Raw genomic sequence first — 16,818 nt, 5'->3', positions numbered from 1 at the left:
TGATGGTTCCATATTTGAGGGACTATAGTAACACTTGCCCATATACTAATCAAGTCTTGTGACTCACGATTGGATAGACATGTACTAGTTAAAATTGTGGTTTAAGAGCCAAACCTGTCAAGTTTTTATTTCCCAGGATTAATCATTTAATTCTCAAGAAGTTTGGCTGAGAGATAAGTAAAGTCTGATAAATAATTATTCTCATTAGTAATCGAACTTAGACTCTCTCAAACAATTTGTCCTATGAAGAACTCATTAACCACTTGAGCTCAAATATGTTAAGGGGTTGGTCTAGTGGTATTGGTTTGGAACCTGAGAGTGTGTTCCTCCTTAAGATCTCAAGTTCGATTCTCTCTAGTGCCAATTTGAGTGGGCTAATTTAGCTTATTAAAAAAATAAATTAGAAAGGGGTTATATGTTGGAAAAATAATTAGGAGAGGTAAATCTGAAAACTAGAGGGGGTGAGTGTGTTTAAAAGGACCTCAGGGAAATTCATTGCAATTTTCACTATATAATAACATCAATCAACCAACATAAAATACTAAAAGTTTGATTTAATCCAATTAAAAATAATATAGAAAACCATAAAAAAAATTAAAAATAATATAATTATCAATACTTATATAAACAAAAGAACAATATGAAACATCTACCTAGAATAATATCTTTTTCTCTACCCAAAAAAAAAAGAATAATATCTATTAACCAGTGTTCAAATTCAACGTGGAATAATATTTTGTCAAACTTAATTTTTTGTCAAACTTTATCGACCGAACTTCAAATATCTAAGTACCACAAAGGAAGCTTATTTTCATCTTAATTTATACATAAGATAAACGCATAGATGGACAATTTATTGCCTGGCTTAGTGTGTCTTGTATATATAAATATGTACTAACATCTTTCTTTTGTTTCTGGTACTTTAGTAGTTAGAAATTTCACTTTTAACCGAGTTAAGCTCACGGGAGCACGAACATTTACTTTAATTGGTTTAAAATATTTTCAATTTAATCGGTTTAGCTTAGGAATTTCATGTATAAATTTCATATATTTGTTGAGAAAATCAAATATTTAAGTATTCTTTAAGGACTAATATAATGATATAAATTACTAATGTAGTTATAATACTATAAATATATATTATACTAATTATGAGAATGAAGAGAATGGTGAAGTTTGTATGAGAATACTTATTGCTCTCAAAGTGTGTCTTTTACATGATCCAAAGGGTGATATTTATACTACTAAAACTATAAATAAAATAACTTAGATTTACTATTGTAAGTTGACATTTACATTGATAATTTTACATTACTATTTTAAGTTGACATTTTAGATAGATATTTCAACATTAATAGCAACTAATGTCTTTCATGATATTTTTGTTGATTTTCCAATTTATTATAACACCCCCCCCTTTGAAATATTTATCATGGTGCTTTATTGAAGCTTAGTCGAGGAGATTGTGATGGGAACATTCGTTGCCTCGTTAAAAACTTTATTAGGAAAAACCCATTGGGATAAAAACCTCAATAAGGGAAAAAAGAGTACAACATTATGCTCCCCCTTAACCAAGCATAGGTAATTCTTCTTCAAAGATCTCGAAGGTGACGCATTCCAATACTTCGTACGTGTTTCTTGAAAACTGATGTAGGAAGTGCCTTTGTAAAGAGATCGGCCACATTTTCACTTGAACGAATATATTGAATATCAACCTCTTTGTTTCTTTCTAGCTCTTGCGTGAATGAGAAGAATTTTGGAGGGATGTGTTTGGTTCTATCACTTTTGATGTAACCTTCTTTCATCTGGGTAACACATGCAGCATTGTCTTCATACAAAATTGTTGGATTCTTATCAGTTGGTAAACCAGACGTTCCTTGGATATATTGAGTTACTGATCTCAACCATCTACATTCTTTGCTAGCTTCATGGAGGGCAATTACTTCAGCATGATTTGAAGAAGTTGCTACAAGTGTTTGCTTTTGAGATCTCCATGATATTGCGGTGTCACCATATGTAAACACATATTCAGTCTGCGATTTAGCATTATGTGGATCTGACAAATATCCTGCATCTGCATAACCAAGTAAAACTGGTTTTGTATTGTTAGAATAAAACAAACCAAGATCAGAAGTACCTCCGAGATATCGAAATATATGTTTTATTCCTTTCCAATGTCTCTTTGTAGGACATGAACTGAATCTTGCTAGTAAATTCACTGCAAAGGCTATATCAGGTCTTGTACAGTTGGCAAGGTACATGAGTGCCCCAATGGCACTGAGATATGGTACTTCAGAGCCAAGATCAACTTCAATTTCTTCCTTAGGTCTAAACGAGTCCTTTTCAACATTTAATGTTATGCCCATCATTGGGGTACTCAAAGGGTTGGCTTTGTCCATGTTGAATCTTTTCAATACCCTTTCTGTATAGTTTGATTGATGTACTAATATACCATTTTTAGTATATTCAATTTGCAAACCAAGACAGAATTTGGTTTTCCCCAAATCTTTCATTTCAAATTCTTTCTTTAAGTAATCTCTTGCTTCTTTAATTTCTTTATTGATACCAATGATATTTAAATCATCAACATAGACATCGATTATTACAAAACCAAATATTGTTTTTCTTATAAAAACACCAGGGCAAATAGGATTATTTACATAGCCTTCTTTAAATAAATATTCACTCAGCCTATTATACCACATGCGCCCTGACTGCTTTAACCCATATAATGACCTCTGCAACTTTATTGCATACGTCTCTCTGGGTTTTGATGTTTTAGGCATCTTAAATCCTTCCGAGATTTTCATATATATATATATATATATGTCACTATCAAGTGATCCATACAAGTAAGCAGTAACAACATCCATGAGATACATGTCCAATTTGTTAAACACTGATAAACCAATTAAATAATGAAAAGTAATGGCATCCATAACAGGAGAATATGTTACCTCATAATAAATTTTTGGTCTCATTTCATTTTCTTACAAAGACCCACTTATACCCAACATGTTTCAAACCTTCAGGTATATCCACAATGGGTCCAAATGAAGTGGAAGAAATAGTCACAAGAAAGGGGGGGTTTGAATTGTGACCCTTTTAAAATTAATCCTGCACTCTACAAAATTAATCTCAAGTGTATACTTGGATAAATGTTAGTGGAATATAAAACAGTTGTTCTGAGAATGTTCTCTGCTGCGTGAGCTTGTTCTGAGAATGTTCTCTGCTGCGTGAGAATTCAAAGTGAATGTAGATTAAGTGGTTTGTGTGATGTGTGTTTGCAGTAAATAAATAGTTAAAGGTAAGAGAGATTCACACACAAAAATTATACTGGTTCACCCAAATCCTGGGCTAGTCCAGTCCCCACGCCTGTGAGTTTTCCACTATGATCTCGAGATACTACCGATCTCAAATACAAATCTTCTTTGATCTAAACCACGATCAGAAACCTCCAATCCCTATAAGCTTGATCTACCTCAGCCTTACAGAGGTGTCACTCAATCAATAGTTACATATTGACTTGAGCCAATCTTCTTTTTACAAAGGAAAGTTGTTCTGGATCTAAGCTTATACAAAAACTCAAAACTAGTTTGAGAAGCTTATACAAAATACACTCAATACACTCAGTAATATTGTGATCCAATAGGTTGATAGAGAGCTGGAGTGTGAGTGGTAAAATTGAGAGACAAAGATATAACCACTTAAAAGTGGGTTATGTTGAAAAGTGGTCTCTTGAGAAATTTGCTTGTAGAAACTCAAAGGTTGTTTGAGAAGCAAATAGAAACACTCAATAAACTCAGAAGTATGATGTGAATGAAGAGCCTGAGTTTGAGTGATGAAAGAAGAGTTTTAGGACTTGTAGACAAAAACAAGTAATTGATGATTTGTAGCTTGAACTCTTGCACTTTCTCTTGGATTTGCTTGCCTTTTATAGATGCAACCTTATGTGTGAGTCTTGGCCTTCAAGTATATCAGTTAGAGAGCAAATTATAGCTGTTACTCAGTGCCAAAGATGCTTTAGACAGCTGCTGCAAAATTGCAGATTCTCTGTTCAGTCTTGGAACAGTCTTGAACTTCATTTTGCTTTGATCCATAAGATCCAAATATGTGTGAGCTGTTACCAAGTACATATGAGTTGTTTCTTACTTCCTTCCACTGTCATGTATCAGATATAGCCGTTTGGAACCTCAGAAAAAGGACTTATGACAGTTGGAAATGGTTTTGAAAAACTGTGTGCAGGATCATTCTTGCATCAGTCTTGAAACAGTCTTGAACTGAATTTTGCTTTGATCCACAAGAGCCAAAGAAGTGTGAGCTGTTGGCAAGTACAAATGAGTTGTTTCCTGCTTCCTTCCAATGTCAGAGGTCAGATATAGCCGTTTGGAACCTCAGTAAAAGGACTCATGATAGTTGGAGGTGGTTTTGCAAAACTGTGTGTAGGAACGTTCTTGAATCAGTCTTGAACCAGTCTTGACTGTATCAGCAAGTGTGATGAAACTTCATCTCTATTTCCTTTGTGATGTGCAGCTGTTCAGTAGGCTTAAGAACACTTCAGAAATAGGTTTAGCTTGGGAATAAACCAGCTGGAATAGTACCATGGCATGTGAGACAAAAATGTACTTGTATGACAACATCATTGAAGAATGTTCCAACATAGTCCTTTTGCAAGTACATCACAACTCATAGTTCATAATGTGTTGTTGCAATCTGATTGGCCTATGATATATGATCAGGTATTTTCATTGGATGATCAATACCATAAAAGATCATAAAAGATCAAACTTATAATTCATTGCATGAATTATGACTAGGAAAGGTATATGCTCAAATTCCATCAATATTGTTGATCCCAAATGAGATTAATTCCTGTAGAGATTTGATCCACTTTTCCTTTGTAAAAGTGCTTATTTGTTTTGTCCTTAGTTGACTTGAATGATCACAAAGCACTTAAACCAAAACGTGCTTATATTCAAAAATGCAGTCTGTCTGTTAAGAATGTTCTCAGATCATTCTTGAAACAGTATCTCAAGATTTTCTTAAAGAGGGATCTTCATGTTGCTGCAAAACTTTCCACAACTTCTCTTGATGTTTTGCACACATTGTTGCTTGTTCATTGAGTACTTTGAGATGCTTTTAGTGGAGGCGTGGGAGTACTCATCATGAGGATTATCATTTTCTAGCTTAGACAATGATTGAAACTTTTATGCCTTGTGGTGCATAAGCACCTTTGTAAATTCATTGAAAATCATTCTTAGATCATTCTTGTCCTGAGAAGCTAAGATGAAACTTTGAGTAGGTTTTGAAGACCTTCACATATGCATCATTTCAATTGATGTTAATTGTGGTAGTAAATCCTCAAAGCATGTAACAAAACTCAATGTGAGTTTTGACATGATAACATCAAATATGTTCTTTTGTAGCTCGTGATGCATGTATTTCCATCAACTATGGTCTTCATATTCTTCCTTGAATCTTTAATACTCATTGTGAACCTTGTGGTGATGAGGAAGACTATTAATCATGAAACTTGCTTTCTTGTTTGAATCTTCAAATCAAACCTCTTATGATTCAAACCACATCCTTTAAAAATCTTCATGAAGCTTGTGATGCTATTGTTATGATCATTTGATGCTACTTCAATTCTTTCATTGTTTGAGTATATAAAATGCACTTGTTGATGTGAGTGGCTTCTAGCTTGTCCACTTTTGTCATTACCTATCTTTCAACAAAAACTCAAGTGCAAACATCAGTAGATCACCATTCATAAAACTTAACATTTATTCCATAAGGTTTGTTGTCATTAAAACACTAAAATGGATTTTGCCTCAACAATCTCCCCCTTTTTGATGATGACAAACCTTTTGAATAAATCTTATGTTTTATGGATGGAAATAATAACAAATGCAAGAATGTTCGTAGATATGCAATTAAGCTCCCCCTAAACACATGCAAGGGTTTAATTCTTATCATTCTAATTAAACTCCCCCTAAATTCATGCAAGAGGTTAATTCATAACATTCTTCATTAATTAGTTTCATCTAACATTTCTCTCCCATCATATATATATCTCTCCCCCTTTTGTCATCTATCAAAAAGTATTGGGAGTAATTTTAAATATGAAGTGCAATGATAGGATTCAAATGTAATAAACATTGCATACATGAAGTTGAGAAGTTCATTCATATATCAAACTTATCAAGTTTGCATTTAAACATTAAAGCACATAGCATGTATGATCATCAAATATTGCAATCACAACATGAATAATGATTAAATCACATGTAAACATATTTGATTTTAAAAGATAATGTTATACATTCTCAATTTAAAAAAGGATTTTGACCTCAAAGATATTGCAAGTTCTAAAGAAACAAATATTCTCAAAATTTAGAAAAACTCTCCCTAAATCTTATGAGATGAATATTCTCTAAAAGTTTCAAAATAATTTGGGTAGAGGTAACTTTTTTCTTTTAAAACATGATCATTCCAAAAAAAATGATGGACAAGACTATGTTGTTAACAATAAAATATAATTTAGAATTGTCCAAAAACTTTGAAAATAGAGAGAAAATTGCGCATATGAAAAACTTTGAAATCAGAGTAAATTGACAATATCTCAAAAATAAATTTCTCTCTTTTCCAAATACTTCGATGATGAAGATGTTTCCTTTTTATAGCAAAATATTCAATAGGATCTTATGTTAAAACATCTGATCGTATTTCTATCATAACACATAAGTGTAGAAAAAATTCTTTCATGTTGAGAAAAAGTCAAATATGAGTTTATGAACATAATGTTCAAGAATTATTATTCTTAGACCAAATTATAATTTTATGGAGAGTAGACACACAGATTATTCTCATGAAGACCAATCATATGTTCTCTTGTTAGAATCTAGGGATGGCAATTTGACCCATACCCAGAGGGTACCCGCAAAAATTACCCACAACGGGTAGGGTAAAAACCCGCATTTTGGGTACGGGCACGGGTATGGGTAATTACCCGCAAAAATGAACGGGTATGGGTGTGGGTATGGGTACCTTAGTACCCACCCCGCCCCATACCCACATAATATATATTTATTTATTTTATTTATATTATTATATTATAATATATGTAAATCAATTTAAAACAATACAACTCTACTAAACTATTACATATTTTTAGTAAAAATGTTTATTTATAACATAATATAAAAATAATGTGAATATTTAACATAAATATGAACTTTAACATAAAGTTAGTAATAATTTTGTTTATAATTTTCATTAGTCAATATTAAAATCTTTGAAATTTTTTTAATTCTATTAAAATTATATGATATTTTATAATTGATCAATTTATTTTTAGTAAAAATGCGGGTAACGGGTACGGGTATGGGTACCTAGGTACCCATAGGGTATGGGGACGGGGGCAAAAGTTATTACCCACGCGGGTATAAGGATGGGTACGGGTATTTTTTCAATCCGCGGGTATGGGGATGGGTACTATAGTACCCTACCCATACCCTACCCAATGCCATCCCTATTAGAATCCTTCAAATAATAAATCCAACAAAAAATGGATATTCATTTAAAACCTTTGAAGGATGATCTTTTACATAAGTTATAACAAAATCTCAATTTTTGAGAAGCCATGTTCAAAAAGTTCTACTTAATTATCAATTAAGCAAACTATAGGCTTAATCAAGATGTGCAACAAAAATGGATTCATCCAAAGTTTTATATTGAGAGCGGTGCACATATAAAAGACTTATAGAAAAAATGTTTTTCATAAAAAGTATACTATAAGTCAGACTTATGTAAGAACAAAATATGACATATAATTGATTATCAAAATTATGAGTTTTTGTCATTTTTTTTTCTAAAAGTTTTGGTCTATCACGAAGGATAATTAAGAGACTAACTCCAAAAATTATTCATTGATAATTAAGGATAATTTTTCATTAAGCACATAACATGACTTGTATTTTAAAAATATTTATCAACAATGTGATCATGAACTTTTAAAATATTTATTACGAGATCATGAAAATAAATTAAGACAAGTGTTAATTTAAAATAAAATTGTCTTTTGGTATGTCAAAATAAAATTGATCATTGAAAAATGTGACTAAGACATATGGAGAAAATCTAACTTTATAAAATATAACAAAAACTTTGATAGCAATATGAGTATAGCATTTTTGAAAAAGTATTGCTTACAAAGGTGTAGAAAGATGATTTTGCATAGCAACAATGTTCATTCATTTAACACTTAGCATGATATTTTGAAAGAGATGATTTTATATAATATGAACAAAAATCATGAAAAAGTGTAAGAACAAAGAGTGCATTAAAGATATGAATTAAGCATATGCACATACTAGTCATTAACAAGCAATGATATGCAATTTAAGCTTTTAAAGTCATATACTTGCATAGAGAAAATTTCATACTGAATTCTAGATTTCAAGATCATCAAATCAATCACATAATAACATTGCATAAATGTATTCAAGCTTAATATAATGCAAATGTTATAAGATCTAGAATTTTGTGTACCTTATATAATGGATTTCCTCACTTGAGATTCAATGATGAGAGTATCTCAATTGTTTGAAATTTCACCACATGCTCGTCATTGTAAATATATAGAACACTTGGTTGACGATTGAGGAGAAAAGTTTTATCTTTTAGAGCATTCTCCAATGTTGAGTAAATTCATCATCTGTCAAGTATCTTAGTCAATAGTTTGATAAGAGGTTGGTCCAATACCAATGTTAATGCTTGAATAATGAGGTGTCAAAGTTAAAAATTAGAGCTGCAATTGGTTATCTTCAAGTAGAACTTCTTTGCCTTTTCACTTGTTGACTTGGCAGGAAGAACGTTCTCAGATTAATCTACTGGATCCAACAAAGTATAAAGTAACTCATCCAAGTTGCTCTATTTTTCAAGGTCCTCTCTTCCCATTTTAGAATGCTTAGACCTGATGTTTTCTTCATCTCAAACTGGTGCAGCGGATGTAGAGAATACGAGAACAAATATTCTGGAGTTTTTGGGATTGGTATTTTGAGCAATTTTTGTTTAGGAATTCAGAGCTAAAAATTGAATCAAAATATCTTTGATAGTGATTCTTAGATGGGAAAAACAAAGAGTTGTCGAAAGGATGAGGTATGGTTGAAAATTTCCAACAACTCTTGTAGTAGCTTTGTGAAGGAGTGAGATCAACACCAATATACTTGAGTCAAAATGCAGCGATGCATGCATCAAGGTACACAAAGGGAATGGACTTAGACTAAGATCCAGTACCCTTAGTGAGAGATCATTTGCCTTTGGAAGTTGTTATCATAACAGCAAGAACGTTCTCAGATTGTACTCCTTGAAAAACTCAGCTTCAACAAATGTTTTGAAAAAGCTTTTGTTTCCAGGTTTGGCTTCAACATCAATTATCTCATGTAATGAATGTTCTTTATATTAAAGGTGGTGTTGGCATGAAGATCTTTTCCTTAAGATCAAATTTGTAGGTATGAAAAATCTTGGTGAAGATCATCCCAAAAGGAAGAATAAAGTTTTCAGCCTCTTCTTTTCTTTGCTTCCTTTTCTTGGAAATACAAAATGTTGGAACATGTTGTGAAACAACTTGTATTCCATCTTGAGAGTTGATGAAAGAGATTTTTCCATTTAAGTACCATATGCATTGACGTCTCCATGATTAAATCATTTATTCACAATTTCAAAGTGGTGTACCAATACCATTGTTCATTCCAATGAAAAAAAGTTCTTATAATTGAGAGATATGATCTTATGATATTTTGTTGTCATTCATCATCAACACTATTATCAATGTTTCTCTTATTATCAAAAATAATATGCATGCTTTTTCAAATATGAGTTTTGTGATTGCATATTCTATAATCTTTAATGTAGAGAGTAAACAAAATATGCTTTTTATATTTTAAAACAATTTTCTCAATGTTTTCTTTAGGCTTAACTATACATTTGGTCCCTTACGTTTATTTTAGGTTTCAATTTGGTCCCTTACGTTTAAAAAGTATCAATTTGGTCCCTTACGTTTATTTTAGGTTTCAAGTTAGTCCTTTCCGTCAATTTTGTCACATGTGGCAGTCAATTTGCATATGTGGACTGACACGTGGCACTTGGACACGCTGACACGTGTACTATTCAAACGGTGTTAGTGACAAAACTAATGGAAAGGACTAACTTGAAACATAAAATAAACGTAAGGGACCAAATTGATACTTTTTAAACGTAAGGGACCAAATTGAAACCTAAAATAAACGTAAGGGACCAAATGTGTAGTTAAGCCTTTTCTTTACTATGTCAAGTATAGTAATGACATCAAAATTATAAATGCATTTCTATATTTTCACATGGGATGAACTTTTACTCAAGTAGAAACATGATGCAAAAACATATGCAATGTCTATGGTTTCTTTCAAAAATATTTTTTCAACACTTGATTAAAAATATTTCATCTAATGAATTTTTCTTTATAACACTTCTGTTTTTGCTGAAATTCTAAATCAAGAAAATCAAGTGAAATATCATTTTCTTCAAAGAATGTTTTGATATATAGTTTTTCATAATTTCCCCATGATCACTACTTACATAAAATAACTTTTGAGCTTTTAAAATTTAAACCATTTTTCCAAAGAACATAAAAGTCTTTAAAGAAATCATTCTCATGTTTTAAGAATAAATTTCAGATGAATATTTAAATAAATCATCAAGTATTACACAGTCATAATACTTGTAGTTTTGACAAAAGCAAACTAGTAAGTAGTAATTCAAGATGTTTTTGGTTGAAATTGTATTTTTGAAATGAAGACTGCTCTTGACACAATACATACAAGTTTCACAAAATTTATCCTATTCAAAACCAATTTTTAACAGATATCTAACTAGATCAAAATTTGGGCAAATATGCAATAGTTTTCATACTTACTTGATAAGCACTTTTATGCCAAAGACATTTCTTTTCAAAAGACTTTAAAACATGATTTGGTTTAGAATTCACTTAAGTAATAATCATAAAGATTTTAAAATAAAAATCATGACCATGAGGATGAATATGAAATAACCTCAATTCCAATTTTGAAAATTTAAAGAAGTTATATGTTAAGCAAAATCATTTTACTCATGATTCATGTACCTCTGGTTTGATCTTTGTCAATGATTTCAAAGGTTGCAAATTCACCATTCCTCCTTTTTTAAATGTGAGGAAATATTGTCTTTCTAAAATCATATTCCTTGAGCATCAATTTCCCAAGCCTCAAGGCTTTTTCTTGATTGCTTAAAGACATTCCTGCAACACAAGTTAATAATGATTTTGGTACCCATAGTGATTTGGGTCCTTGGAGGTTAGTGTTGTTCCTCTTATAAGATTTCTTCTTATGATAATAAGTTGATCTCTTGTAGGAAGATTTGGAATAAAAATGCATTTTCAGAACATTCTGAGACTGTTCTTGTTTCTGATGAGAATGTTCTTTTCTTTTGAATTTTTTCTTAAAACAAAAGGATTCAATATGACCATATTTGGAACAATATGAGCATTTGTATCTTTGTATTCTTTGATCTTTATGAGGAACAAAACAATCCTTAAATGACTTTTGTTTTTGAAAAGTTCTACAATCTAAACTAGTTTTGTCAAAGATTATAACTTGTGATTCTTTAATGTTTTGAAAATTCTTTGTAGATTTTACAGAGCTTGTTATGTCTTTTTCCAAATCTGGAATATTTTCTTTTAAAACAACATCCTTTTCATGAATTTTAGAACATTCTAAAAGATGATTAGTGGTTTGTTTATCATGGAGAATCTTTTGTTGCTCAAACATATTAAGATGAGAGTATTGCAATTCTTGAATAATTTTAAAATATTTATCATTCAAGATTTGTAATTTCTCATTTTCTTTCTTTATCTCAAGTAACTGATTTTCTATAATTATATACTTCTGAGATAAAGTGTTTGAGTCATTTAGGAGATTATCAAATCCAACTTTCATTTCTTTACATAAAGGACAAGTTTCAGAAAATGTTACCTCTTCATTTACCGTTGGACATGTGTTGACTTTTTCTTCTATTTTTGAGTCATCAAAGTCACCTTTGGTTGCTATCGTTGATTTCTTTATGGAAGCGAGCTTTCTTTGCAGTTTCTTGTTATGAGGACATTTAGTTTTGGAATGTCCCTTCTTTTTGCATTTATGGCATGCACTTTGATTTGCAGGTTTTGACATCACTTCTTCTTGAATCTTTTTCTCTAACACTGTTAAGTGCTCAAACCTTAGAGCCAGAGCTCTGATACCAATTGAAGTGGAAGAAATAGTCACAAGAAAGGGGGGGTTTGAATTGTGACCCTTTTAAAATTAATCATGCACTCTACAAAATTAATCTCAAGTGTATACTTGGATAAATGTTAGTGGAATATAAAACAGCTTGTTCTGAGAATGTTCTCTGCTGCGTGAGCTTTTTCTGAGAATGTTCTCTGCTGCGTGAGAATTCAAAGTGAATGTAGATTAAGTGGTTTGTGTGATGTGTGTTTGCAGTAAATAAATAGTTAAAGGTAAGAGAGATTCACACACAAAAATTATACTGGTTCACCCAAATCCTGGGCTAGTCCAGTCCCCACGCCTGTGAGTTTTCCACTATGATCTCGAGATACTACCGATCTCAAATACAAATCTTCTTTGATCTAAACCACGATCAGAAACCTCCAATCCCTATAAGCTTGATCTACCTCAGCCTTACAGAGGTGTCACTCAATCAATAGTTACGTATTGACTTGAGCCAATCTTCTTTTTACAAAGGAAAGTTGTTCTGGATCTAAGCTTATACAAAAACTCAAAACTAGTTTGAGAAGCTTATACAAAATACACTCAATACACTCAGTAATATTGTGATCCAATAGGTTGATAGAGAGCTGGAGTGTGAGTGGTAAAATTGAGAGACAAAGATATAACCACTTAAAAGTGGGTTATGTTGAAAAGTGGTCTCTTGAGAAATTTGCTTGTAGAAACTCAAAGGTTGTTTGAGAAGCAAATAGAAACACTCAATAAACTCAGAAGTATGATGTGAATGAAGAGCCTGAGTTTGAGTGATGAAAGAAGAGTTTTAGGACTTGTAGACAAAAACAAGTAATTGATGATTTGTAGCTTGAACTCTTGCACTTTCTCTTGGATTTGCTTGCCTTTTATAGATGCAACCTTATGTGTGAGTCTTGGCCTTCAAGTATATCAGTTAGAGAGCAAATTATAGCTGTTACTCAGTGCCAAAGATGCTTTAGACAGCTGCTGCAAAATTGCAGATTCTCTGTTCAGTCTTGGAACAGTCTTGAACTTCATTTTGCTTTGATCCATAAGATCCAAATATGTGTGAGCTGTTACCAAGTACATATGAGTTGTTTCTTACTTCCTTCCACTGTCATGTATCAGATATAGCCGTTTGGAACCTCATAAAAAGGACTTATGACAGTTGGAAATGGTTTTGAAAAACTGTGTGCAGGATCATTCTTGCATCAGTCTTGAAACAGTCTTGAACTGAATTTTGCTTTGATCCACAAGAGCCAAAGAAGTGTGAGCTGTTGGCAAGTACAAATGAGTTGTTTCCTGCTTCCTTCCAATGTCAGAGGTCAGATATAGCCGTTTGGAACCTCAGTAAAAGGACTCATGACAGTTGGAGGTGGTTTTGCAAAACTGTGTGCAGGAACGTTCTTGAATCAGTCTTGAACCAGTCTTGACTGTATCAGCAAGTGTGATGAAACTTCATCTCTATTTCCTTTGTGATGTGCAGCTGTTCAGTAGGCTTAAGGACACTTCAGAAATAGGTTTAGCTTGGGAATAAACCAGCTGGAATAGTACCATGGCATGTGAGACAAAAATGTACTTGTATGACAACATCATTGAAGAATGTTCCAACATAGTCCTTTTGCAAGTACATCACAACTCATAGTTCATAATGTGTTGTTGCAATCTGATTGGCCTATGATATATGATCAGGTATTTTCATTGGATGATCAATACCATAAAAGATCATAAAAGATCAAACTTATAATTCATTGCATGAATTATGACTAGGAAAGGTATATGCTCAAATTCCATCAATATTGTTGATCCCAAATGAGATTAATTCCTGTAGAGATTTGATCCACTTTTCCTTTGTAAAAGTGCTTATTTGTTTTGTCCTTAGTTGACTTGAATGATCACAAAGCACTTAAACCAAAACGTGCTTATATTCAAAAATGCAGTCTGTCTGTTAAGAATGTTCTCAGATCATTCTTGAAACAGTATCTCAAGATTTTCTTAAAGAGGGATCTTCATGTTGCTGCAAAACTTTCCACAACTTCTCTTGATGTTTTGCACACATTGTTGCTTGTTCATTGAGTACTTTGAGATGCTTTTAGTGGAGGCGTGGGAGTACTCATCATGAGGATTATCATTTTCTAGCTTAGACAATGATTGAAACTTTTATGCCTTGTGGTGCATAAGCTCCTTTGTAAATTCATTGAAAATCATTCTTAGATCATTCTTGTCCTGAGAAGCTAAGATGAAACTTTGAGTAGGTTTTGAAGATCTTCACATATGCATCATTTCAATTGATGTTAATTGTAGTAGTAAATCCTCAAAGCATGTAACAAAACTCAATGTGAGTTTTGACATGATAACATCAAATATGTTCTTTTGTAGCTCGTGATGCATGTATTTCCATCAACTATGGTCTTCATATTCTTCCTTGAATCTTTAATACTCATTGTGAACCTTGTGGTGATGAGGAAGACTATTAATCATGAAACTTGCTTTCTTGTTTGAATCTTCAAATCAAACCTCTTATGATTCAAACCACATCCTTTAAAAATCTTCATGAAGCTTGTGATGCTATTGTTATGATCATTTGATGCTACTTTAATTCTTTCATTGTTTGAGTATATAAAATGCACTTGTTGATGTGAGTGGCTTCTAGCTTGTCCACTTTTGTCATTACCTATCTTTCAACAAAAACTCAAGTGCAAACATCAGTAGATCACCATTCATAAAACTTAACATTTATTCCATAAGGTTTGTTGTCATTAAAACACTAAAATGGATTTTGCCTCAACACCAAATACTTTTCAATTTTTAAGAGAGTTTAAATCAGTATTTATCGCATCTTTCCAATTTTTCCAATCATGTCTATTTTGACATTCATTCACAGTTTTGGGTTCAGGATCATCATTGATGAATCCTCATCGGTTGTTATTTTTAGAGTATTTTTAATTAAGTTTTTAATATAATTTTATTAGTTTAGTGTTTAATTTAGAGTCATTTTAAATAAATTGCAAATTTTGGTTTATTGAGTCAATTAAGTGGTTTTCTCTATTAAAATAATATTCGGTGTAGTTTCTGTTTTCTTGATTCAATTAATAGGTTTATGGTTAAGTGTGGTACAAATGGTAAAAGAAGAGAAAGACTTTGACAAAACTGGGCCAATTACAAGAAGAAAAGATGGGCCATTTGGCTTGACCCAAAACCAAGAAGAAAGGGAATTAGGTTGGACTTGAAAAAGGGGAGAGATACATCACGTACAGGAGGAGGACGCACAGCAAGAACACGCAGCTGGACAACGGAACAGAGAGGAGCTAGCTTGGCTTCATGGAATGATGAATTGAAGAAACAAAGGAAGGCACGTGAAGAGTGGACAAATTCAAAGCAATCCATATTTGGTTTATCCCTTTTAATCATTCTTGTTTCTTTGAATATTATGTCTAGCTAAATTTTTATGATTGGTCCTCAGGGAATTCTGATTATTATTTCTCTTGAACCATGTGATTATCATATGTTATGATCAATGAATTACGAAGTTAGTTTCTTCAATTATTTCTTTTGCTTAATGCTTTACATGACTTGATCAATTGTGTGATGATTTCAATCATTTGTTTTACTATGACGATAGGAATGAATGATCGATCTAGGAATGATTGATCAATTAACTTTCACTTAAGACATTTCAGATTGTTAATTGAGATTAAAAGATTAAAGTTTGTAAACCTCAATTGATCATAGATTACCTAAGACATTAGGAATCGATGATCAAGGGAGAGGATTATGTTACCAAGACATTGGGCATAATCATTTTTGATTTAATCTAATCGTGAAACTAAATTGAGTAATTTGTAATCATACATGAAATTACCAAGAAAAATAGTAATTAGATGAACCAATAAGGACTAATCACTTCTCTTCATCAATTTGAATTCTAAGTCAATTTTAAGTTTATGATAAAAACTTCAAACCAAAAAAAATCCCCTTTTTATTTACGTCTTAAATATGATACAATTGTTTTGTAAGATTGAAACAATCCCTGCGGATACGAACTTTATAAATTTATTACTTAACGATAAATTAGTACACTTGCTAATTTGTTATCAAGTTTTTGGAGCCGTTGCCGGGGATTGTTGATTAATTTTGACATGGCAATTTATTTTACTTAGGATTTTTTTTCCTGTTATTTTCATTTTATTTTTGTATATATGCAATTTTCTCTTTATGTCTTCTTTAGTTTATTTTGCTACTAAAAATTTTCTCTAAGTTTTGTAGCAATGAAATGGATTGATAATAGATTGGTTGATTCCAAAGAAATAAATATCATTTGTTATCAACTATGTTTACTATCTTATGCACAAGAGAGATTGGATGCAAAGATTTCGAGATTGAAGGCGAGAAGTGATTTTTGTGGAGCGAATCATCACAATGACTATTGTGAGGAGTATTGTTTGAAGGAAAAAGAGCGTGAAGTGATCAACATTGATTACAACTTTCAACTCAAAAAGATTTTGGATGA

The sequence above is a fragment of the Trifolium pratense genome, linkage group LG5, assembly GCF_020283565.1.
Source record: "Trifolium pratense cultivar HEN17-A07 linkage group LG5, ARS_RC_1.1, whole genome shotgun sequence".
Lineage (NCBI taxonomy): Eukaryota > Viridiplantae > Streptophyta > Magnoliopsida > Fabales > Fabaceae > Trifolium > Trifolium pratense.
The sequence above is the reverse complement of the archived record's forward strand: the minus strand, read 5'-3'. Positions refer to the sequence as shown.